The sequence below is a fragment of the Carcharhinus amblyrhynchos genome, chromosome 31 (genome assembly GCF_965287045.1).
Source record: "Carcharhinus amblyrhynchos chromosome 31, sCarAmb.v2.hapA, whole genome shotgun sequence".
NCBI lineage: Eukaryota > Metazoa > Chordata > Chondrichthyes > Carcharhiniformes > Carcharhinidae > Carcharhinus > Carcharhinus amblyrhynchos.
In genome coordinates, this window is record NC_137354.1 from 9,075,757 (window position 1) to 9,101,934 (window position 26,178).

The 26,178-nt window shown below is 45.4% G+C and overlaps 1 protein-coding gene across 5 annotated transcripts in view; it reads right to left on the bottom strand.

Annotated features, from left to right (window-relative positions):
• The window catches only part of camk2g2 (calcium/calmodulin-dependent protein kinase (CaM kinase) II gamma 2), a 409,466-nt gene that overhangs the window by 306,950 nt on the left and 76,338 nt on the right, over positions 1-26,178 (bottom strand). The window lies entirely within an intron of this gene.

A 26,178-nucleotide genomic window follows, 5' to 3' on the forward strand; every position in this document is an offset into this window, starting at 1 on the left:
ACACATTTCCCATGGCTAATCCATCAAACTATACACATCTTGGAATACTAAAGGACAATTTAGAAATCATAGAAACCCCACAGTACAGAAAGAGGCCATTCGGCCCATCGAGTCTGCACCAACCACAATCCCACTCAGGCCCCATATCCCTACATATTTTACCCGCTAATCCCTCTAACCTACGCATCTCAGGACGCAAAGGGGCAATTTTAGCATGACCAATCAACCTAACCCGCACATCTTTGGATTGTGGAGGAAATCCACGCAGACACAAGGACAATGGGCAAACTCCACACAGACAGTGACCCAAGCCGGGAATCGAACCCAGGTCCCTGGAGCAGTGAAGCAGCAGTGCTAACCACTGTGCTACCATGCCGCCCAAATTTAGCATGGCCAATCCATCCAATCTGAACATCTTTGGAGTGTGGGAGGAAACCAGAGCACCTGAAGGAAACCCACACTCCACAGACACGCGGAGAACGTGCAAACTCTGTATGGAGAGTCACCCAAGGCTGGAATTGATCCCAGGTCCCTGGCACTGTGAGGCAGCAGTGCTAACCACTGTGCCACTAAAGTGCATGAGTACAGGTTGCCATTAGAGACCAGGTATGCTTCCATTTAATCCTTTCGCTGGGCATGCACTTTGGAGTTAGTCGTTGGTGAGAATTGCCCCATTCCAGCGCCGTGCCATCCCACTCTCTGATCAGCCAAGCGATCAAAGGTGCCTTCCAGTCTTCGGCCTTGACTGTCGAGTCCTTTGCCGACAGAATTCCATCAGATCTCAGACAGTTGGAGATTTCCAGAAGAAAATTTTGATTGATGCCTAAGAATCCCACTGTGCCGGCTCAGCATCTTGACTGAGTGGCCTGCTGTGCCAACTATATTCAAATAAAATACTGCTAATTTAAGAAAGACTTTATAATAAAAATCCTGCTGGGCCATTAATAGCTTTCTTACAAAAGCAGTGTGCGCCTTGGAGCAAAACTGTCCCGCAGTGCAAGCTGCCATTGGTTGGAGGAGCTACACAGACACTCCTTACCATGACTAGTTGGCACAACAGTCTGACTGGGAAACTGACGCAGTGTTTCAAATATAAAAAATAAAATCAGATCAAATGTGTCATCCTCGGGTTATACAGTGTGTGCTCCGACTAACCGAGGTTCAGTCTGACTCACATCTTCTAAGTTGTTAATAGAAGGTTTTGTACTATTACTGACAAGATTGGGTGGCATGGAGGTTGCACATTCTCTCTCTGTCTGTGTGCGTTTCCTCCGGGTGCTCTGGTTTCCTCCTACAGTCCAAAGATGTATGGGTTAGATGGATTGGCCATGCTAAATTGACCCAGAGTGTCAGGGTATTAGCAAGATAAATGTGTGGTGTTATGTGAATAGGACCTGGATGGGATTGTGGTAGGTGCAGACTTGATGGGCCAAATGGCCTCCTTCTGCACTGTATGGATTCTATGATATCTGATCAATATATCACACTCAGAGCGAGAGAGAATATAATATCTAATCAAGCTTATACCTTAAATCAATTCTCTTTTCATTCTTTCACTGGGTGTGGGCATCGCTGGCAGGGCCAGCATTTATTGCCTATCCCTAATTGCCCTTGAGAAGCTGGTGGGGAGCTGCCTTCTTGAACAGTGCCAGTTGCTAGGGTGTAGGCATACCCACTGTGCTGTTAGGAAGGGAATTCCAAGAATTTGTCCCAGACACATTGAAGGAACGGCCAATATATTTTCAAGTCAGGATGGTGTGGGGCTTGTTGGGGGGCTTCCAGATGATGGTGTCCCCAGGTATCTGCTGCTTTTGTTCTTCTGGAAGGTAGTGATTGTGGGTTTGGAAGGTACTGTCTAAAGGGGCACGAGTGAGTTCCTGCAACGCATCTTGAAGATGATCCGCACTGCTGTCACTGTTCCTCGGTAGTGGAGGGAGTGAATGTTTGTGGATGTGGTGCCAATCAAGTGGAGCTGTTTTGTCTTGGATGATGATGAGCTTCTCGAGTGCTGTTGGAGCTGCACCCAACCAGGCAAGGGGAGAGTATTCCATCACACGATGATGGTGTAGTGATGTCACTGGAGTAGGAATCCAGGCCAACATTCTGGGGAAACGGGTTCAAATCCCACCACAGCTAGTGGAATTTAAATTCAGTTAGTAAATCTGGATTATAAAGCTAGTCTCAGTAATGGTGCAACTATCATTGGCTGTCATAAAAAAAACACATCATGTTCACTGTTTTTCTTAGGCAAGGAAATCTGCCATCCTTCCCCCGTCTGTCTGACACATGACGCCAGACTGCAACTAAATGGTTTACTCTTGCATGCCATTAGACATGGTTTAGCTAACCACTCAGTTCAACAGCAATTAGGGATGGGCAAAAATGTTGGCAAACCCACATCCCACAAAAGAATAAATAAAGCATCCAAGTTTAATAATCTGAAACTTGCCACACACTGGCTGCTGTGTTTCCCATAATATTGAAAAGGTTAGCACTGCTGCCTCACAGCGCCAGGGACCCGGATTCGATTTCTGGCTTGGGTCACTGTCTGTGTGGAGTTTGCACATTCTCTCCGTGTCTGTGTGGGTTTCCTCTGGGTGCACCAGTTTCCTTGCACACTCCAAAGATGTGGAGGTTAGGTGGATTGGCCATGTTAAATTGCCCGCTGGTATCCAAAGCTGTGTAGGTTAGGTGGATTGGCTATGCTAAACTGCCCATTGGCGTCCAAAGTTGCAGTTGTGTGCACTGACCATGCTAAATTGCCCATTAGTGTCCAAAGATGCGGAGGTTCGGTGGATTGGCCATAGTTAATGTGTGGCGTAAGGAAGAGGGAGGAGCGTAGGTGCAGATTCAATGGGCCAAGTGGCCTCTTTCTGCAGTGTTGGGATTTTATGAGTCTAATACTTCTTTGTTTTAAAAGCGTTTTAAGACATCCTTAGGCATTGAAAGGCATGAGATAAAAGCAAGCCTCTCCTAGTAGTCCTATTAGGTTTAATTATTCTTCCAGTTTCAGGCACAAGTTGCATTCCCAGCCCCCGGATACAAAATGCATCTCTTCTCTTTCAGAAGCAGGTTTCTGTTTGTCTGAACAATTGGGTAAGAGCTCGGAGCTTTCCTCTCTCTCTCTCAGCTCGGGTTTTGCAAGAGATAACATCAGCAGCCTCATGCCGCAGGCCAGGCATTTCCTGCTGACTGTGCTCGATAGCCAATCGCTCCATGCAGCTTCCTGGCCCTCCGTTACTAAACATGCGAGGGGCGGGGTGGGAGGGAGCGTGGTGCATTGCCACACGGACAGGAAGAGGCACGCAGCTCATGCTGCACTGCACTACCATCAAACAGCATGACGGACAGAACTGTGCCGCTACAAATTGCCGCAGCTGTGCCCTTGTCATGTGCCACAGTTGGCACCGCTCCCAATAAAGGGAATGGCGTGGCCTATTGGAAAAGTTCTCACAAAGCCAAAAAGAAAAAGACAGCCAGCTGATTCTCTCTGGTGAGAGTGTCACAGAGACCACAGGGCCAGTCAATTATTCTCTCTTCTCAAGATCATCCTGACAACAGATCAAAACTCAGTCCCTCCAGCAGCTGGCTATTGCCAGGCATTCGCTCGTACATTCGGACATCGTTGCTAATTATGAAACCTTCCCCTTTTCCTCGCTGCTGGAGAATAGTGGAATAACGCTGGAACCAATAAACAGAAGGCAGTCATTCGGTGCATTGTGTCTCTGCTGCTGTTCGCTAGGGCAATCCAAAACTACCCTCACTGCCCTTGTATGAAAGAAAAGGGTGCTGGAAAATCTCAACAGGGCAGACAGCATCCGTGAAGAGTGAATAGAGCCAATGTTTCCAGTCTGGATGACCTTTCGTCAGAGTGGAGCTCAACGCCCTGTTCCTTTCCCTTAGACCAGCATCATCTCGTTTCGAATATTTATTGCTTTTTCCCCTTAAAAAGGTGCCATAGTCTTGGTTTCATAAGTTCCCCATGGTAAAGCATGCCAAGTTCCAATAACGCTCTCCATGAAGAAATTTTTCCTCAATCTCTATCCTATCAATCAGTGGAGGTGTCGGTGTTGGACTGGGGTAAGTCGCCTGATGAGGGAGCGGTGCTCCAAAAGCTCGTGGTTCCAAGTAAACCTGCTGGACTTTAACCTGGTGTTGTGAGACTTCTCACTATCTCTATCAGTCGTGACCAAACAAAAGTCTATTAATGGCCTACAAACTCCGGGATATTCACATACAAAGGTTTAAAGCATTTGCTCGAAACTCCTCTTTCAGCTAATTCAAGAAAGTAGGCACTTCAGGATAATGTGCATCAGGACTTTTCCCTGTTAGGGACAAGAGGGACATTCATCCCATGTTTCTGCAGAACGATTCACCTCCTTTCTTACAACTTGGAAATATATCTCTGTTCCCTCTCTACCTAAAAGTTTATTAGTCACAAGTAGGCTTATATTAACACTGCAATGAAGTTACTGTGAACATCCCCTAATCGCCACACTCCGGTGACTGTTCGGGTACACTGAGGGAGAATTTAGCATGGCCAATGCACCTAACCAGCACGTCTTTCAGACTGTGGGAGGAAATCGGAGCATCCTGAGGAAACCTACGCAGACACAGGGAGAAGGTGCAGACAGTGATCCAAGCAGGGAATCGAACCCGGGTCCATAGCGCTGTAAGGCAGCAGTGCTAACCTTTCCCACACAGTCTGCAGTGGCTCAAGAAGGCAACCTTCTCAAGGGCAATAAATGCTGGACATACTCTCATCACCCATGACCAATGAAAGAATACTTAAATACAAAGCATCCCGAGATGTTTGACAAGGAGTTGCTCATTCTGCAATAGTCCACAACTCCCAAAAAAGCAGCATTGGAGAATTAAAGATAACGGGCATAAGAGGAGGAAGAAAATAAGGAGGAAGAGAATGCAGAAGGAAACGAGGAGAAGCAAAATTTAGTTTCTTCCCCCCACCAAAGCACTGAGCCATGTCCTTGCCTCAAACAAATCCACCCAAAAGCCAGCGTGGGGCCTTGCTACATATAAAATGCTTAATATGTTCCCCAATGTGAGATGGTAAAACCAGTCGCGATATATAATGTGAAATGTAATTGCAAGCACCTTAGTGAATAAAAACAGGATCAAAAAGAGAACAGAAAAGTGAATTTCTACAAAATCTGAAAAACATCGATGAAGCTCAAGCGGATAAAGGACAATAGTTGGTGCTCTTGACTTCAGGCTTTATGGAGGCCATTGTGTATGGATGCGCCTTGTCTATTGAGGTCCAAATACTTCTCAATAAATAGAACACAAAAGTGATAGCAAAGAAAATGAGACTACATCAAACAGCATCACTGGAGGGGGGAGGCTGAAAATCAATTTATTCACTGTGTTTGGCTCAGTGCGGAAAGTCGGGAACCTGAACATTCAATCCCAAAAATATTTTTCTTCTTTGAGACTAGTCTAACATCTTTGTTCTGGTGCTTTGAGATATGTGGAAAAAGAGATAAACGTAGACTTTTCATGAGGTGGTCGACTTGCATGTATTTGGGCTTTATAAATCCTTAAACTGAACGTGGGGATCAGTGGTCCAATCCAAAGCGTAGCTTGTAACATTCAGATAAGGAAAAGAGCCATTCAGATACAAAGCGGGAGAAGGGCAAAAGAGAGAGACAGACACATATACACACACACACCTGCACGCAAGCACATGAGATATATGCATGCACGCACTCGAGACAGACACGCACACAAAAACCAACAAGAAGCACAGACACGCCTCAAAAAGGGAAAATATACATGTTTCCAGCTATGCTGGGGAAACAAAGGCAGAAGCACAGACGCAAAGAGGGAACAGTATTACCACACACCAGAACAGTGGCAGAAAGAGGCAACACCACGCATACAGATAGATCCACTGATGCATATGAAGTCAGCAATTTTTTTTAAAATTTGCAGCACAAAAACAGATCACTCGGCCCAACTGGTCCTTGCCAATGGTTAAGACCCACACAAACGTCTCCCACTGATCTTCATTTAACTGTATCAGTATAACTCCCTATCCCTTTTTCCCTCCTAGCCTAGCCTCCCCCCGCTAACGAAACGCATTCAGTGTTTTCAAACTGTCTTCTGGAAAATGCAAACAGCAACCCAGTCATCAGCTGGTTAACTGTCACGCTCAAGAACATCGTTCATCTCCACGATGAAGGATAAACTTTGTGACTGAAAGGTCCAGTTACAACAACAGCAATTAAACCCGTCTTCGTATTGCATTTCACATCAACATAGGAATGTGCCAGGGCACCTTTCCAGAAAGGTTAAAATAACTAAAAGGGAAGAACTGCAAACGAGGTCTGGTGAGAGAGTCGGAGAGGGTGGTCAAACGTTTGGTTGAGGTGATAGGTTCGAATCATGGATGTGTTTTTATTGGAGAAAAGCAAAGCAGCATCAAAGAGGAACTGCAGAGAATAGGGACGGTATTTTCTCAGCAGTTCATGCCCTCCCATGGCTGGAAGCGAGGTTGGAGAATCGCAGGCTCAACTAAATCCCCGTTCCACAGCAGGACTGGAGAATCCAGCTGGTATGAATGGCTGGAAAACCCTGGCCTAGAATCATAGAATCCAACAGTGCAGAAGGAGGCCATTCGGCCCATCGAGTTTGCACCAACCACAACCCCACCCAGTCCCTATCCTAATAACTCCATACATTTACCTCAGTGTCACGGGGACAAGCTAAGGGACATTTTTCTGTTTTATTATGGCCGATCTACCTAACCCACGTATCTTTGGACTCTGGGAGGAAACCGGGGCACCCACAGGAAACCCACACTGGCACAGGGAAGAACTCCATGCAGTGACCCAAGCTGGGAATCGAACCTGGGTCCCTGGTGTTGTGAGGCAGCAGTGCTAACCTACTGTGTCACTCCCAGGCAGCCTAGGTCTGCGCTGGCTAAAGGTTCAAGTCATGTTTCAATATCAACGTTTTTATAGTCAACCTTGCTGGAGTTTAAAAATGGGTCAACGAAACAAAATATAGTCTAGGATTTCTTGGAAGTGTGCGTCATGGCAATGTCATATCTACACTGCAAGGTCATTTTCCAGGGGAAAAATCCATGGATAATACGGTGCCAGCAAGTCATACCAGTTTCCATATCAACTGGAATTTTCTGTAACCTCTGTTCGCCATCAAAATAGCCGCAAACGTAAATCTCCAGGATTTATGACAGTTTTCCCATGACGGCCAGTTGTGTTGGGAAATCGAGACGCCAGTCGGCCTGGGAGTCACCTACCGGCTGCCTAATTTATGGCTCTCGCCTGTTTCTCAGCACTAAGAGGTCTACTCGAGCTTTGTAATGTCACACTGCTTTCAGAACCTGCTCAAGAGGGCAGCAAAGGAGCAGCATCGCATCGGGTCCTTTCCCTCTTGTTCAGCCTCAGTAAGAAGGGGAGGCAGGGTTGAGGGTCAGGGCGTACAAGGTGCCCTGCCAGGAGATGCCCATGACAAACTTTCCCAGGATTCCCGGGGCCAACCATTGGGCACGCTACCTGTCAGCTCCACAGAACACAACGTGCCACTTGTAAATCATTCCCCCCCACCCCGGGAAATAATTATGATGTCAATGTGTGTTAGGAAAATGGCATTCGATCTGTCTGTGTGGAGTCTGCTCATTCTCCTCGTGTCTGCATGGATTTCCTCTGGGTGCTCCAGTTTGCTTCCTGAGTCCGAAGATTTGTGGGTTAGGTTGATTGGCCGTGATAAACTCTCCTCGTCAGGGGGACTAGGAGGGTAAATACACGGGTTAAGTGGACAGGGTCTGAGTGGGGTTGTGATCGGTGCAGACTCGGTGGGCCAAATGGCCTTGTTCTGCACTGTGGGGATTCTGAGAGATTCTACGATCCTGTGAGAATGAATTTCTGGAAATTTCCGACTATAACAGTGCCAGTTAACATCCCGCTGACAACAACCTGCGTCAAAAATATCGAACTGTGTAGTAGCACGAACACTCAATAATTTTGTGATGCCAGAAACGGAACCACTACATATCTGGTCGCTCATGCTTTTTGATTGCACACAAATGCAGAATGACAAATATCATACAAGGATAGATAGATTTTTGAACAGTAAAGGAATTAAGGGTTATGGTGAGGGGGTGGGTAAGTGGACCTGGGTCCACAAAAAGATCGGCCATGATCTTACTGAATGGCGGAGCAGGCTCGAGGGGCCAGATTGCCTACTCCTGCTCCTAGTTGTTATGTTCTTATAAATTATGCCTTTGGTGAACATTCACAACAGGTACTCGGAAGTAAGAATCACAACACATGATGAGAAACACAATGGTAGCAGCTCTTTGCTGTGAGCTGTGGCAAGTTGGACTTTTACCCAGAGTGGTCAGCAAGTGGAATTTGATATCGTGTGGAGTCGTTAACCTGAAAAGCATCAAAGCAGGAACTAGAAATATTCATGTGGGAGAAAGAAATAGGAGAAGGATATGTCGCTCAGGTGAGATGAAGGCAGAAGGGGGCTCTTGTGGGGCACAAAAATAGGGACAGCACAATGGTTAGCACTGCTACCTCATGGCGTCAGGGACCCGGGTTCGATTCCCAGCTCGGGTCACTGTCTGTGTAGAGTCTGCACATTCTCCGCGTGTCTGTGTGGGATTCCTCCAAGTGCTCTGGTTTCCTCCCACAGTCCAAAAGATGTGCTGGTTAGGTGCATTGGCTGTGCTAAATTCTCCCTCAAACAGGTGCCAGAGTGTGGCGACTAGGGGATTTTCACAATAACTTCATTGCAGTGTTAATGCAAGCCTACTTGTGATACTAATAAATAAACTTTAAAAACTAATATAAAAATCAGGAAAAGCAAGGGCTCCAATACCGACCTCTGAGGAATACCACTGCAAACCTTCCTGAAGGACATCCATCTGCCATTACTCTTTGCTACTTATAATTCGCTGATTTTGTATCCATGTTGCTACGGTCCCTTTCATTTCATCAGCTTAAATTCCTTCTGAAGTTCTATGTACACCACACCAGGGCAGTGACACACCAGTTAGCATTGCTGCCTCACAGCGCCAGGGACCCAAGTTCAATTCCAACCTTGAGTGACTGTGTGGAGTTCGCACGTTCTCCCCATGTCTGCTTGGGTTTCATCCAGTTTCTTCCCACAGTCCAAAGATGTGTAGGATAGGTTGACCATGCTAAATTGCTCCTTAGTGTCCAAAGATGTGTAGGTTAGAGGGGTTAGTGGGGTAAATACATGGGGATAGGGCCTGGGCAAGATACTCTGCTGGAGAGTCAGTGCAGACCCAGACTTTTAAGCTGTCTCTTTATCCACCTCATTGCAAATGCTGTATGCCTTCGGCTCTGTCTTTTTAATATTTGCATAACCTCTAGTTTTATCTGCTGGTGCAAATTTTGTTTGCTCCATCTCCTCCTCCTGCACTGTAGGTATTCTATGATTATCTTCAGAGACCCTGTTACCTCCTCAATAAACTTCAGCAAGCTTGTTAAACAAAAAAAAAGTACTCAACAGGTGGCTAGATAGAGCACTTGGGATGAGTAGGATCAAAGGTAATGGGGAGGAAGCAGGATTAGGCTATGGAGTTGGACGATCATGATGAATGGCAGAGCAGGCTTGGAGGGCTGAATGGCCTCTTCCTACTCCTATCTTCTATGTTGCTAAAATTTCTCCTGGTTCTTCCAAATCAACACACATTTTTCCATGTGACTACTCATTCTATACTCATTCTAACAGGGTAGTAGAAGAAAGGGTCAGGGCTTTAAGTTTTTAGGTGTCCAGATCACCAGCAACCTGACCTGGCCCTCCCATGCCAACACTATAGTTGAGAAAGCCGACTAATGCCTCTACTTTCTCAGAAGACTAAGGACATTTAGCATGTCAGCTACGGCTCTCACCAACTTTTATAGGTGCACCATAGAAAGCATTCTTTCTGGTTGTATCACAGCTTGAGATGGCCCAAGGCCACAAGGAATTACAAAAGGTCACGAACATAGCCCAATCCATCACGCAAACCAGCCTCCCATCCATTGCTTCTGTCTACACCTCCCGCTGTCTCGGAAAAGCGGGCAGCATAATTAAGGACCCCACGCACCCCAGACATTCTTTCTACCTTCTTTCTTTGGGGAAAGAAGATACAAAAGTCTGAGGTCACATACCAACCCATCCAAGAACAGCTTCTTCCCGGCTGCTGTCAGACTTTTGAATGGACCTACCTCGCATTAAGTTGATCTTTCTCTACACCCTATGACTGCAACACTACATTCTGCACTCTCACACTTCCTTCTCTGTGAATGGTATGCGTTGTCACGCAAGAAACAATACTTTTCAGTGTTAATACATGCGACAATAATAAATCAGATCAAATCTATCCTGAACAATTGTTTCTGGAAACTTGCCCAGCGCTGATGTCAAACTGACATAGCCTGTAATGGCTGGGGCAATGCTTGGAATGTTTTATTGAACAAAAGAAAACTCAGTTGCTGACTTACAGACAAAATTTACAATTAGCTACAATTCCCTCAAAACAATTATTCAGCAAAAAAAAACTTTGATATGCGCAGAGAAAAAAAAGATGCAACTTGCTGTTTGGGGAGCGAACACAGTACAGACAAAAGAGGAATGTCAATGAGGCTCTGTTACATAATTGTCAGCTGCTAGCATCCAAATGTTAGTTTAATTGATATGTACCTGAACAAAAAAGACATTAATAAGCACAGAATTTAATCCCATTTAATTACAGACTTCCTTTTTTTACATAATCACTCAGTTTTGTGTAACAAACCTATTATTCAACACACAAATACGAACTTCTTAACAATCAAAAATTGATCTTTCCTTTTTGAAAATACTCCAGTATTGCAGAAAATGAATAATACAATCAGGTAACACTCGCACGCTCCTGCTTATCAATGACCAACCAGGTTAAAGTTCATGCGAATGGCTATCAAGATCACACGCCCAATGAAGGGGTCCATTGCTCAATTTTCTATTCAGCGGTGGGTTGGCACGGTAGCACAGTGGTTAGCGCTGCTGCCTCACAGTGCTAGGGACCTGGGTTCAATTCCCAGCTTGGGTCACTGTCAGTGTGGAGTTTGCACGTTCTCCCCATGTCTGCGTGGGCTTCCTCTGGGTGCTCCGGTTTCCTCCCACAGTCCAAAATGTGTGGGTTACATGAGAGGCAAAAGCAAGAGAGGCAAAAACAGAGAGGCGAGAGACAGATGGAGGGTCAAAAGGGTAAAAGGGGGGGGGGCAAAAGGTGACAAGCGATAGAGAGCAGCGAGAGTAAGGGAGAACAAGAAAGCGCATCAAGAGATACGAGAGAGAGAGAGAGATAGAAGTGAGAAAGAGACACTGGATGGTCAGAAGTTTATCACATGTAGAGGTTGAATTTGGGATCTTGCGTTTGGGTTAACTCCTGTTGCAATAGTGTCTATTATTTCCCAACTTGGAAGATAACTTGTGCCTAATTGAAATCTATCGTGTGTTGACTGTATTGTTGACTTTGCCTTATACTGCTGATTAAATCAACATCACCGTTTGCAGCCAAAGCTACAGCTTTGCAAAGTTTTATTTGACTGCCTTTCTAATTGGGGACATCATGCGATACAATTAGCAAACCAAACTACAGTGACGACAATTTTGCATTCGATTTCTGGGTAATAAGTTAATGTGGATATAACAGGCGAGAGGCAGTGTTCACATCTGGAGGTATCCAAAAAAGTAAATGATCTACAGAAATGAAAGTTAAATGAACACCTTTCATCAAAAGGATCGACTTCGGGTCACCAACTATCTAGAAGATTTACAGTACGGTCAATTTTATGCTCACTCCCTCATAGTTCAAATTACTCCTTTCTTCTCTGTGCCAAGTGAAAAATCTTGATTCCATGGTTGGGGAATGTTCCAAAAAGAACATTCTTGCATTTCTATTGTGCCCTTAGTAGGTCCCAGGCCATCCTAATGTGCTTTACAGCCAATGAATAGGTCACTGTTGTAACGTGGGAAACACAACAGGCTCCCACAAATATCAGTGTGTTAACAACAAGATGCTATGATGTTAACCAGGACACGGGGGATAACACTGCCCCCGTCCCGCCCAACTCTTCTTCCAAACGTTACCCCTTAATTTTTATTTCACGCAGCCCGAGTGTGTAGACAGGGCCTCGGTTTAACACCCCAACCACAAAATGGCACCGCTGGCAGTTCAGCACTCCCTCGACACTTCACTAGAGTGTCAGCCTTGATTTGATTCATCATTGCCACATGTATTAGTGTAGAGTGAAAAGTATTGTTTCTTGCGCATGATACAGACAAAGCACATTGTTCACAGAGAAGGAAAGGGAGTATAGAATATAATATTACAGTCAAAGCTAGGGCGTAGAGAAAGATCAACTTAACGTGAGGCAGGTCCATTCAAAAGGTTCTAGGGAAGAAGCCGTTTTTGAGTCAGCTGGCTCATGACCTCAGACTTTTGTATCTTTTTCTGATGGAAGGCGGTGGAAGGTTTGTCCGAGGTGCGTGGTGGTCTTTAATTATGCTGACTGCTTTGCCGAGGCAGTGGGAAGTGTGGACAGAGTTAGCGGATGGGAGGCTGGTTTGCCCGACGGGACTGGGTTTCATTCCCGACCCTTTGTAGTTTCTGTAGGCGACATGGAGTCGGAAAGCTCTGGGCTCAGAGATGAGAGTGTTACACACTGACACACATGCAGTGATGTGCGTTTGGATCAGTGATGTAACCAAGGGGAGGTGAAAAGGTGTCTTTTCTTTTTAGATAATCTTAAATTTTTTCAAAGCCTTCAAACTGACCCTGCAGAAATACCCATTGAACAAGAACATTCAATCCAGGCCTTCGCTATTGAGGGACTGATGAAAGCTCAGTGTGAAACCCAAGTGCACCCATCACGTCCTCCTTCCTCATTTCCAGTGTCGAATCTGCTGGAGTTATTTTAATCGTTGTCCTCTCAGCAGACATCTGGCACAGTTGTTGGTGATTTTGGGGACGCTTGATGCTGATTGTTGAGGCTCCGTGCTGTTTATGCGACACAAGTGGCTTCGAGGGAGAGTGGCGTTTGTGTTGGAATTCCAATATTTTAACACTCTGCGTCCCAGAGGGTCTGCACCTGAGCTGATGCTGCAACCTGGTAGAGCAAGGGTTCCTTAACATGACGCAGCGAACATTCAGTATGTCAGCTGTGGCTCAGGCGGTAGTGCCGTGATCTTCAAGTCAGAAGGTTGTGGGTTCAAGTCCCACGTCAGAGCTTGCAGAACAAAATTCCAGGCTGACTCTCCAGTACAGCACTGCGGGAGTTAGAGGTGCTCTATTCCACAGAACCTTATGGAATGGACATCAAGCTGTGATCCAGTTTGCACTCTCAAATGTAGCCAAATAATCCCACGATGATTAAAAAGAACAAAGAAAATCACAGCACAGGGACAGGCCCTTTGACCCTCCAAGCCTGCACTGGTCATGCTACCCAACTGAACTAAAAGCCTTTACCCTTCTGGAGACCATATCCCTCCATTCCTATTGTATTGCTGAATTTATCTAAGGCGCCCCTTAAAAGTCACTAGTCACTTCCACTACCTCTCCCAGCAGCTAGTTCCAGGCACCCACCACCCTGTGTAAAAAAAAACTTGCCTCATACATTTCCTTTAAACCTTGCCCCTCTCACCTTAAACCAATGCTCCCCTAGTAATTAACTCTTCCACCCTGGGAAAAAGCTTCTGACTATCCACACTCTCCCATGGCCCTCACAATCTTGGAGACCTCTACCAGGTCACCCCTCAACCTCCGTCATTCCAGTGAGAACAAACCAAGTTTCTCCAACCTCTCCTCATAGCTAATGCCCTCCATGCCAAGCAACATCCTGGTAAATCTTTTCCGTTTCACATCCTTTGGTACTTTGGAGAAGGACAGGTTAGTTTTGCCCAGTGTCCTGCAAGTGTCAAAAATGCAGGTCCCTTTAAGACTACGCCAGGACTAGCTTCAGAAGTGAATCGAGAGCAGGTGATGCTGACTGAAGTTTGTATTTCAGAGAAACAGTAGGGGTGGACAGGGAGCAGGTCCACAAGGGGAGAGTGGAAAGCAGTGTGTTGGACTGAGCTATAGTATCTCAATAAAACAGCTGTGAATGATCAGGATACCTTCTGTTGCCTAATGAGGTAAATGGATATGCACCTATTTAGTATCCTGGCCAATAATCATCTCTCAACCAGCCTCACAAAAACAAGATCATCTGGTTATCCGTCTGCCAAAGTGATCTGATACACCATTCAGAGGATGCCAAGTCAATAATTCTCCTTCGACAAACACCAAAAAAAGACTTTGCTGTGTCTGTCTGTATGACAGTGACTAGATGTGAAAAGAACTCGCAAGAAATGAACCGCTTTCGGATGTCCTGCAGTTCTGAAAAGGTGTGATATAAATGCAAGTTACTTTTAACGCTAAGTTTAAAGTTTATTTATTTATTAGTCACAAGTGGGCTTACATATACACCGTAGGGAAGCTCCTGTGAAAATCCCCTAATCGCCACACTCCAGCACCTGTTCGGATTTGATTTATTATTGTCACATGTATTAACATACAGTGAAAAGTATTGTTTCTTGCGCACTATACAGACAAAGCATACCGTTCATAGAGAAGGAAAAGAGAGAATGCAGAATGTGGTGTTACAAACATAGTTAGGGTGCAAGGAAAGATCAGCTTAATGCAAGGTAAGTCCATTCAAAAGTCTGACAGCAGCAGGGAAGAAGCTGTTCTTGGTTGATACATAACCTCAGACTTTTGTATCTTCTTCCCAAAGGAAGAAGGTAGAACATAGAATGTCTGGGGTGCGTGGGATCCTTAATTATGCTGGCAGCTTTTCCGAGGCAGTGGGAAGTGTAGACAGAATCAATGGATTTGGGGGGGTGGGAGCTGCTTTGCATGATGGATTAGGCTACATTCACAACATTTTGTAGCTCCTTCCTCTCTTGGGCAGAGCAGGAGCCATATCAAGCTGTGATACAACCAGAAAGAATACTTTCTATGGTGCACCTGTACAAGTTGATGAGAGTCGTAGCTGGCATGCCAAATTTCCTTAGTCTTGTGAGAAAGTTCGGGTGCATTGAGGGAGAATTGAACATGGCTAATGCACCTAACTAGCACATCTTTGGACTGCAGGAGGAAACCGGAGCACCCAGAGGAAACCCACACAAAACATGGAGAGAATGTGCAAACTCCACACAGACAGTGACCCAAGCCAGCAACTGAACTTGGGTCTCTGGCGCTGAGGCAACAGTGCTAATCACTGTTACATTAACACAGCAATGAAATTACTGTGATATTCCCCAAGTCAACACACTCCAGTGCCTGTTCGGCTCAATGCACCTAACCAGCGTCTGTTTCAGACTGTGGGAGGAAACTAGAGCACCGGAAGAAACTCACACAGACACAAGGAGAACATGCAAACTCCACACAGACAGTGACCCAAACTGGGAATCAAACTTGGGTCCCTGGCACTGTGAGGTAGCAGTGTCACCGTGTAGAGAAAGATCAACTTACTACGATGTGTGTCCATTCAAAAGTCTGATGACAGCAGGGAAGAAGCTGTTCTGGAATCGGTTAGTATATGACCTCAGACTTTTGTATCTTCCCACAATGTTAACCCAAGTTCCTTACCCAAGAAAGGTGTGAGCTCTGGATTGTGCTGCTTGGCTAGAGGGGAAGAGTCTTTCCCTTCTCCAACCAGAGAAAAGAAAGGGTTCTGATCACAGATTAGCTGAAGATTTGTACAACTATAATTAGAGAAAAAGTACTGGACAAATTAAAAATCAGAAAGACCTAACAGCCTACATTCTAGAGTTCTCAAAAAGATATCCAGGGCTACCTCTGATTTTTCAAAATTCTGTAGATTCTGCAGACCGAAAGACAGTGAATGTAACCTAACCATTCAAGAAAGGTAGGAGAGAAAAAACAGGGAACAACAGGCCAGTAAGCCTGACGTCAATCATCACCAAAGTGCTCAGTGTATTATTAAGGAAGTCTCAATGTGCCAAGAAAGATGTGCAATTAGAAGTCATGACAGTGTTACAGGAGGGAAACCTTGTTTGACAAATGGATTAAGAACTTGTTGCGGATGTTACAGGTAGGGTAGAAAAAGGGGGAACCATCAGACGTAGTTTCAGATGTGATATAGCTATAGGGTTTCAATCCACTCTTCCAGGAGGCTTCCTTGACGGATTCTACCAGATTCATCCCCTTTATCAAGGATGGTTTTTGTTTCAGAAGCTTTTCTTTTACTGGCTCAGGTCACAGACTTCCCATGCAAACATCAGTCAGGTGCGTGTTGGCCCACGTCATGGTCCTTTCAGAAAAGGAAGGAAAGTTCCGATTTTGGATGTACGGATAACCGAGTGGATTTGCCATCATTGATTTCTAGATGTACAACTGCTCCAATTAAAAACAGGAAGCAGTGAGCCTATTCTCACAATCCAATACTCACTCCCTAAAACACTTCACCATGGCTGTTGCTCCCTCCAAGTGGCACAGTGTTAGCACTGCTGCCTCACAGCGCCAGGGACCTGGGTTCGATTCCTGGCTTGGGTCACTGTCGGTGTGGAGTCTGCGTGGGTTTCCTCTGGGTGCTCCGTTTTCCTCCCACAGTCCCAAAGATGTGTGGGTTAGGTGGACTGGCCGTGCTAAATTGTCCCTTAGTGTCAGGGGCATTAGCTAGAGTAAATGCATGGGGTTATGGGGATAGGGCCTGGGTGGGATTGTGGTCTGTGCAGGCTCAAATGGGCCGAGTGGCCTCCTTCTGCACTATAGGATTCTATGATTCTCTGATAATTGCAGATTCCCTGGGAGTCACGATGTGGAGTTTGATTTATTTGACAGGAAAATGATAAAAGTGAATGTGTACATAAGGATTTTCCAGAGATTGACAGTAAAAAGTGACATGTTCAAACGAAGATGAAAGGGAGACTTGCTCAGAGGAACCTACACCTTGGAAATGAAGGCAATCTGGGTGAAGGAATACAACTTAAAACTCAATGTGTGATATTTTCCCCTCGTAACTACAAAAAGTTACATTCTTGTCGTGACTCATTTTGAATTTTTTTTAAAAAGCACTCTTTTTGCAGTCACAGAAATATCTTGGAGGACTGATCATGTTCGATGTGGGAAACGTGGCAGCCAGTTTGCAAACAGCAAGCTCCCACAAAGTGTACGAAACCAAAAAAAAGGGTGTTAGTTGAGAGGGAAAACGTTCAATATTTTTAAAGCAGCAGATACCTGGGAACACCACCACCTGGAGGTTCCCCTCCAAGTCACTCATCATCCTGGCTTGGAAATACATTTTTTCATAGAACCACAGTGCAGGAGGAGGCCATTTGGCCCATTAAGCCTGCACCAACCCAGGTCCCATCCCTGTAACACTTCACATTTACAGTCCTAATCCCTGTGACACTAAGGAGCAATTTATCTTGGCCAAATCCACCTAACCTGCACATCTTTGGACTGTGGGAGGAAACCAGAACACCCGGGAGGAAACCCACACAGACACAGGGAGAATGTGCAAACTCCACACAGGTCACCCGAGGCTGGAATTGAACTCGGGTCCCTGGCACTGAGGGGCAGCGGTGCTAACCACTGTGCCTTCGTTGTCACTGGGTCAAAATGCTGGAGCTCCCTTCCTACCAGCACTGCAGGTGTACATACACCTCAGGGACTGCAACCGTTCATGTAGGCAGCTCACCACCACTTCTCAAAGGCAATTACGGATCAGCAATAAATGCTGGCAGAGCCAACAGTGTCCATATCCTGTAGATTTTTTTTTAATTGGTTGGGACACCTGGAGAACTCCCATGTTCTTTTTCTTGGTAGTGCCAAGGGATATCTTGCGTCCACTTAAAAGGATACATAGGACTCAAAGGTCTCATCTGGAAGACGCACCACCTACATTCCTTTCTCTACACTGGGAACATTGACCTAGATCACGTGCTCAAGTCTCCAAGGTGGGATCTGAACTCAATACGCAAATTTGGACAGGACTGACACATCCAATGTTCCTTCTTCCCCTCTATATTTGCACCGTTTGGATGCCTGTTGGTACACCACCAACCTCTGCAGCTCACAGGCTTCTCAGCAAATGCCAACAATTGGCATCTACCAGCCAACTCACCAAGTTAACCAGGACCCGCCAGTCAACTCACCAAGTTAACCAGGATATAACTATCAATGTTTGAGGCCGGTGGGGAGAAAGTGAAAGCCTCAGTGTGTTGGATCATGCACACACATCAAGCGGCAATTAGACAGACCTCATTTTCCCTCGCCTAAAGCTGTGACACTCAATTGCAGCATCCTGCCCATCGTACCAAAGTCAAACTCAAACATCGCATTTCCACTGTCAGTCCAGCATGGATAAACATCAACTCCAGAACCTTCGGAACTGGAAAGACATAGAAACTGTATTGGTCATTGAATCTCACATCCTCAACCCAATTGTTAAAAGAATTAAGCCAACTCCTTTGCTATTGATATGTACTAGGATTGTTTTCACTGGAAAGATTGGTTGAGAAGATCATCTGATGGAGGTCTACAAGATTATGAGGGGCATAGACAGAGTGATTGGTGAGAGACTTGTTCCAAGGTTGGAAGTGTCAATTACAAGGGGGCACAGGTTCAAGGTGAGGGGAAGAAAATTTAAGGGACATAAGCAGGGCATGTTTTTCCATGTAGAGAGTGGTGGGTGCCTGGAACGTGCTGCCAGAGGTGGTGGTGGAAGCAGGCACATCAGCAACATTTAAGAGGCATCTGGATGGGTACACGAATAGAGAGGGAATAGAGGGTTACGGTCCGAGTAAGGTCTGAAGGGTTCAAGTTTCTTTACAGCATCATGACCAGCACAGGCTTGGAGGGCTGAATGGCCTGCTTCTGTGCTGTACTTTGTTCTTTATATTAATGGATTGCTGACGACATGCAAACTTTAAGCAGCATTGTGGCCGTGGAAACACATTCTATAAGAACGTTTCTGATGCCTTGGTAAACCAGGGTGTGCAAAGGTATCAGCAATGTGTCAGAATCCAAATCACTCTCGCCTTGCAAATTTCCTGCACAGCTGGGAACCCAGCTCGAAGCTGACGTTCGCAGGATCCAATTTCAACTTGCAAGCAACCCAATATAAGACTAATCCCCTCTCCTTCAGAATGTCTGACCCCATTTTTAAGTGCTCCAAGACCTGGCATCATTCCCAGGCAGCATCCTTGTGAACCGGACACTTTCCAGTGTAATGATTTGCAAATGACTGCCTCTCAGGCCAAAGTTGGGTGCAATTTACAATTAAGGCAATGGCAAGTAGGGAAAATATTGGACATTTTAAAAAAAAAAAACAGGGAACAGCTTTGGTGGGAAAACCACTCAGTTATTTTGTTCCCCATGTGACTTGCACAGCATTTTCAGAGATGTAACTATTGAGAACGCAACTTGAAAAATATTAATATGTTGCTGGAGCACCTTGCCGAGTCCCACCAGTTAGATCTGCATTGTAGGGGGAGGCGATGGCCTAATGATGTTATCGCTAGACTATTAAGACAGAAGTTTAGCTAACTTTCTGGGGACCTGGGTTCGAATCCCACCACAGCAGCTGGTGGAATTTGAAGAACATAAGAAATAGGAGGAGTAGGCCGTCTAGCCCTTCAAGCCTGCCCCGCCATTCAATAAGATCATGGCTGATCTGAAGTGGATCAGTTCCACTTTCCCGCTCTCTCCCCATAACTCTTAATTCCCTTGTCTGTCAAAAAACCTATCTACCCGTGACTTAAATATGTTTAGCGAGGTAGCCTCCACCACTTCAACGGGCAGAGAATTCCAGCGATTCACCACACTTTGAGTGAAGAAGTCCCTCCTCAACTCCAGTCTAAACTGCATCCCCACCCCCCCCACTTTATCTTGAGGCTGTGCCCTCTAGTCCTGCTATCCTTTCTAAGCAGGAAGAATCTCTCTACCTCTACCCTATCCATCCCTTTCATTATCTTATACGTCTCTATAAGATCCTCCCTCATCCTTCTAAACTCCATAAATTCTAAATCTTTCTAAATTCAATAAAAATATCTTGAATTAAGAATCTACTGATGATCATGAAACCATTGTCAGAAAAACCACTCGGGTTCACCAATTTCCTTTAGGGAAGGAAATCTGCCATCCTCACCCGCTCTGGTCTACAAGTGACTCCAGAGCCACATCAATGCGGTTGACTCTCAACTGCCCTCTAAGGCAACTAGGGATCGGCCAGCAGGTTCTGTGAATGAATCTAAAAAACCTTACAAGTGTTTTTGCCCACAGTGCAAGTTGCTAACAGAGCATCTGGGACCTCTGTGAACTGCAGAACCGACCTCATTATCCAATAATAAGAGTGGATACTCAATTTAAAATCGAGCACACAAAAAGAGAACTGAAGGTTGGATTAAGAGGGAGTGGAAAAGATTAAAACTTAGGAAGTTATTAACATTTGCGACGGCACGGTGGTTAGCATTGCTGCCTCACAGCGCCAGGATCCCAGGGTCAATTCTGGCCTCGGGTCACTGTCTGTGTGGATCTGCACATTCTCCCCATGTCTGTGTGGGTTTCCTCCGACCGTCCAAAGATGTATGGGTTAGGTTGATGCTAAAATTGACTCCACGTAACGTTAAGGCCTCGGTGGGATTGTGGTCGGTACAGACTTGATGGGCCAAATGGTCTCTTTCTGTACTGTAGGGATTCTATGATTTGTTAAATATAAAACAAATTGCAACCTGAAGCCATGAGACTCCACACTTAAAACTGTTTAATTCCTAACTTAAGATTTTCTTGGTACAGAAAGTGATCAATGTCTGTAACGCAAGGAGACACAGCAATGCTTCAAGTGTGTTGTTGGAGTATTCCATCACACTCCTGACTTGTGCCTTGTAGATGGTGGACAGGAGTCAGGTGGTGACTTACTCATTGCAGAATTCCCAGCCTCTGACCCGCTCCAGTAACCACAGTATTTATTTATATATATATGATATACAAACAAAATAATTACTGCTAAACTGCCCTAATTGGCCCAGGGAAGCTTGCAGAATATCAGATTTCTCCATCGTTCTGGTGACACCAGTGCAGTGGCTAAAACTAAAATCAAGTACTCCAGATGAGGTTTAACCAAGAGAGAATGTACCACAGAAACTCAACACATCAACATCTCATTCACTCCCGGTACAAACGGTAGCCGTGTGTACCATCTGCAAGATGCACTGCAGCAACTCATCAATCCTCCTTCAACAGCACGTTCCAAACACACAACCTCTACCACCCAGAAAGACAAGGGCAGCAAATATTTGGGAACACCACCAACTGTGAAATTTCCCTCCAAGCCACACATCACCCTGAGCCAGAATGATATTGCTGTTCCTTCACCATCATGGATCAGAAATCTGGAACTCCCTCCCTAATAGCTGTGGTTGTATCTACCCCACCTGGACGGCACAGGTTCAAGAAGGTGGCTCACCAACACCATCTCAGACGCAATTAGGAATGGCCAAATAATGTTGGTCTTGCCAGCAACACGCTCACCCCAAGGTCAAATAAAAAATCTAAAAACTCAGTTACTCCCCAGTAAGTCAGGTATAACTATTTCAAGGGTTTTTACAGCGAGGCTAATAGTACAGCAAAGGAACAGGCCCTTCAGCCCACGATGTTGTGCCAAATTAAATTAATCCCTTCTGCCTGTCCTTGTCCGTATCCCTCTATTCCTTACACATTCATGTGCTGTCTAAAAGCCTCTTAAATGTTCCCATCGTATCTGTCTGCACCACCAAGCAGTGTGTTCCAGACACCTATCAATCCAACTAACCCACACATCTTTGGACAGAGGGGGAAAACCGGGGCACCCAGGGGAAACCCACTCAGACACAGGGGAGAACGTGCAAACTCCACACAGGCAGTGATGCAAGCCAGGAATCGAATTTGGTTTCCAGGCGCTGTGAGGCAGCAGCGCTAACCACTGTGCCACCGTGCCTTTTGTCCAGCCTCTCCATGTAGCTCATGCCCTCTAATCCAGGCATCATCCTGGTAAACCTCTCCTGCACCCTCTCCAAAGCCGCCTCGTCCTTCCTGTAATGTGACAACCACAAGAGTTGACAATCAATTGATTTCCAAGAATAGCAGACTGGGGTGGGGTGGGAGTTTCCCTCAATAGCATACCCTCAGGTTGAGCACTAACTTCCTCACACAACCTTTAGGTTTCCCTGTTATTCTGTGCATGCGTGGATTCCCAAAGTTGCTGTCGATTCCAGTGACGCGAACACTGACAGTTTTGCCATCGCGACCACTGCAAAATCCAAGCCGTTAAGCCTGAACTCCATTCTCTCCCACCACAGAAGGGGACTTAAAGCTCCCTTGCTTCACCCCCTTTGGAGATAATTGCCACCACTGTAGCACTGCATAACAAATTACAGACACATTCAGCACAGGGATGGGGAAGACAATTTTTCAAAGCTTGAAAGATCAACCTTAATATTTAAATGGTGGTGCAGACAGATTGTGCCTCAATGGGCTACTTGTAGGACTTTAATGGAAAAACATTTTATACTCCCTCCACAAAACATTAATCAAATTAAAGCTCGTCATTCGAGGCTAATTTGTTTTACAAGGGCTGCAGATGCTGATCAAGGTTTATTGGAACAGAAATTAATTGTATATAATTTAAAGCTAATTATATTTCAACCTATAAATTGAGCATCTTATTGTTTGAGATAGATCTTGTCACGAGCTCATGGTAACATATGAGAAGACCATAATGAGCTCTCAGCCACTAAAGACTTCCAGAGTACTCCACTTAAAAGTTAAATTGTGAACAATCGCTGATGGCAAACTAGAAGAAATGGATTCCCAAATTATCCCAATGCTAAATTAATTAGCAAAGCAGCAGCTGAGGAAAAAATAATGAGATTGGTTTGGAGTCAGGCCACTAGTTAGTGCATGTCACAGAAACACAGTTGATCACCCCCGACACTTCTCCTGTCCCATAGCAAGCCAAGTGTGCCTCAAAACGCCCTCCCGTTGAACTTGGGAAGACCAAAGATACTGGTGGTCATCTCAGTCTTACTCTCTGCCCCTTACTCCAGCCTCTAGCCTGCTCACTCGTTCATGGTATTTACCTGACACCTTAGCATCTCTTGAGATTTGGATCCCATTCACAAATTCCAACACCAGCACCACTTTAAGCTTATTTATTAGTGTGACAAGTAGGCTTACGTTAATACTGCGATGAAGTTATTGTAAAAATCCCCTCGTTGCCACACTTTGGCGCCTGTTCAGGTACACTGAGGGAGAATTTAGCACGGTCAATGCACCTAACTGGCACGTCTTTTGGACTGTAGGAGGAAATCGGAACACCTGGAGGAACCCATGCAGACATGGGGAGAATGTGCACACTCCACACAGACAGTGACCCAAGCTGGGAATCAAACCCAGGTCCCTGGTGCTGTGTCGGTTAGGTGCATTGGCCGTGCCAAATTCTCTCTGTGCACCCACAGTGTGGCAACGAGGGGATTTTCACAGTAACTTCATTGCAGTGTTAATATAAGCCTACTTGCGACAATAATAAATAAACTTTAATTCCGACCATCCCACCCTCTCTTCCTTTTGGCCACAGGTGTGAAGTCCCTTTAGTTGCCCGAAACATACGCTAACACGTCCTCCCAAAACCAGGACTGCTCATCTAACTCTCAAAGCACGGTTCTCTTTAAACCCTCCCAACAACAGTTCAATATCCATTCATTTAAATCTAGTCTACTTATTTTTTTTTAAATCTCTTTTCCCCCTCCCTGGGGAGTGTCGTGGGACGTTCAAGGAACACTGTGAGCTGGTTAGAGGCTCCTTCAACAGCCACAAACACTGGTAACCCCACTGACCACGAGGAGTGGGGCAGAGCGTCGATCACAAGTCACAAGTTCATGACCTAAAACACATCTACGCGCTGCTGCAGCTTGGTGGGTAAGGAGCTCTCAAGGAGATTAAAGCAGTAAGAAAAAGGGATCACGGCGCAAATTAAAAACAAACGCACATTGACGCAAATACAGCTGTGCAAAGCTTTTATGACTGAATGAAGCCAGGAAGGACGAAAAAAAAACTATAATCTCTTTGCGCCATAGACTTCTCTAACTCACTGCTGAGCTCACCAGTTGATATTTAAGAATGGAAGTCGAGGAAGAGGAGTGTGAAAGGCTGGGCGTGTTGCTTCGTCTCTCAAAATAGAAAACGTGTGGCTATATGTTGGATTAGATTCAATAGCGCAAGCTTTGCTGGACACTGTTTCCAGCATGTAGCTTCACTGGACAGGAATGAACTCTAGGTGCAGGGGCCAGCAACCAACTCATGTTGCACGAGGAGAAAAGCCATCTGATCTCCGCTTCAGATTCTCCATTCCATGTGCCAAACAACCGAGCAGCACCTCGCAAACTTCACTTAATTTTGGTTTCATTGTATACACACAAACTTCACGGGATGTGGGTGTCGCTGGCTTGGCCAACATTTATTCCCCCTCCTTCATTGCCCTCGAGAACACAGTGCTGAGCTGCCTTCTTGACCTGCTGAAGTCCAGGCAGGTACACCCACAGTGCTCTTAGAGAGGGAGCTCCCAGAATTTGGGCCCAGCCACAGTGAAGGAACAGCGATATATTTTGGAGTCGGAATGGTGAGTGGCTTGGAGGGGGATCTTGCAACTGGTGGCCTCTTCCTTCTTGAGGGTAGAGGTCTCAGGTTTGGGAGGTGCTGTCGAAGGAACCTTGGTGAGTTGTAGTGCATCTTGGCGATGGTACACACTGCAGCCACTGTGAAGACACTCATCTTCCTCGACTTCCATTCTTAATTATTAACTGGTGAGCTCAGCAGCGAGTTTAGAGAACTCTATGGTGCAAAGAGATTCTAGCTTTCTTCGTCATTCCTAAATTCAGTCATAAAAGCTTTGCGCTGCTATATTTGTGTCGATGTACATTTGCAATGAGGTAATGAACATTGAAGGTGATGAATGAGGTGCCAGTTAAGTGAACGGCTTTGTCCTGGACAGCGTCAAGCTTCAAGCTGTTGAAACTGCAGTCATCCAGACCAAGCTTTCCACCACACCCGTGACCTGTGCCCTGTTTACAACATACACAAACACAGCCTTAGGCTCAATAGGTCCACGCCTGTGCTTATGCTCAAAGGCAAATCTTTACCCACTCATCCAACCCAATCAATGAAGATTTCTATCCCTTTCTCCCCGATGTATTTATCTAGCTTCAACAGCTCCTGGTGGTTCCACATTCAAATCACTCTCAGATACTTTTTTCCCCCAAATTCTCTGTTACATTTATTAGTGTCCACCTTATATGTCAGATCCCATTTATACCAAAATAGATTTACAGCTAATTTACGTCAAATAAAGACAAAAAAACTGAAGACGCTGGAATCTGAAACAAAGGCAGAAAAATGCTGAAAATCTCAGCAGGTCTGACAGCATCTGTGGAGAGAGAATAGAGCCAACGTTGAGTCTAGATCACCCTTCACTGCACAATTTATCTCAGTGCTGTTTGTGGCTGGCTAGACTTGGGAGGTCTTTCACTGGCCCAGTTATAGAATCTTCCAGGGTTGTTTAAGATGCTACAGAGGTTTTTTCTTACTTTCCGATGGACATTTTGCAGTAACAGAAAGCAAAATTGGTCCAAACTGAGCAAGCGCGGTTGCAACTTACGGAAAACAGAAAGAAGATGCGCAAAAACTATGGAAAACTGCCTCAGCCAGGTCATACGTGCATCATGACTATATCCACAATCCCCCTTCACTTTAGTGAAAGAGAAACAAGCTGCGGATGATCAGAAAGATTTACAAAGATTACTCTGGTCATCTGTGCAGTTAAGAGACTTAATTTGTGAAGACATATAGGTCATGGGAATCCGAATAGCTAAAAATACATCAAAATCTACAGATTAGGAACGACTCATTGTGATATGCTTGACAAAATTTCCATACAAGGCCATTTACAACTGACAATGATTTTACTTTTTAAGCACAATGGCTCAAATTGCAGGTTGCACCATTCCATGTATCCAGTGGGAAACAAAGCAGGATCCACAAGTTCAGAAGACTAGAAGTATTCTGGAGAACAAACCAATTGGTAATCAGTTTGGTTT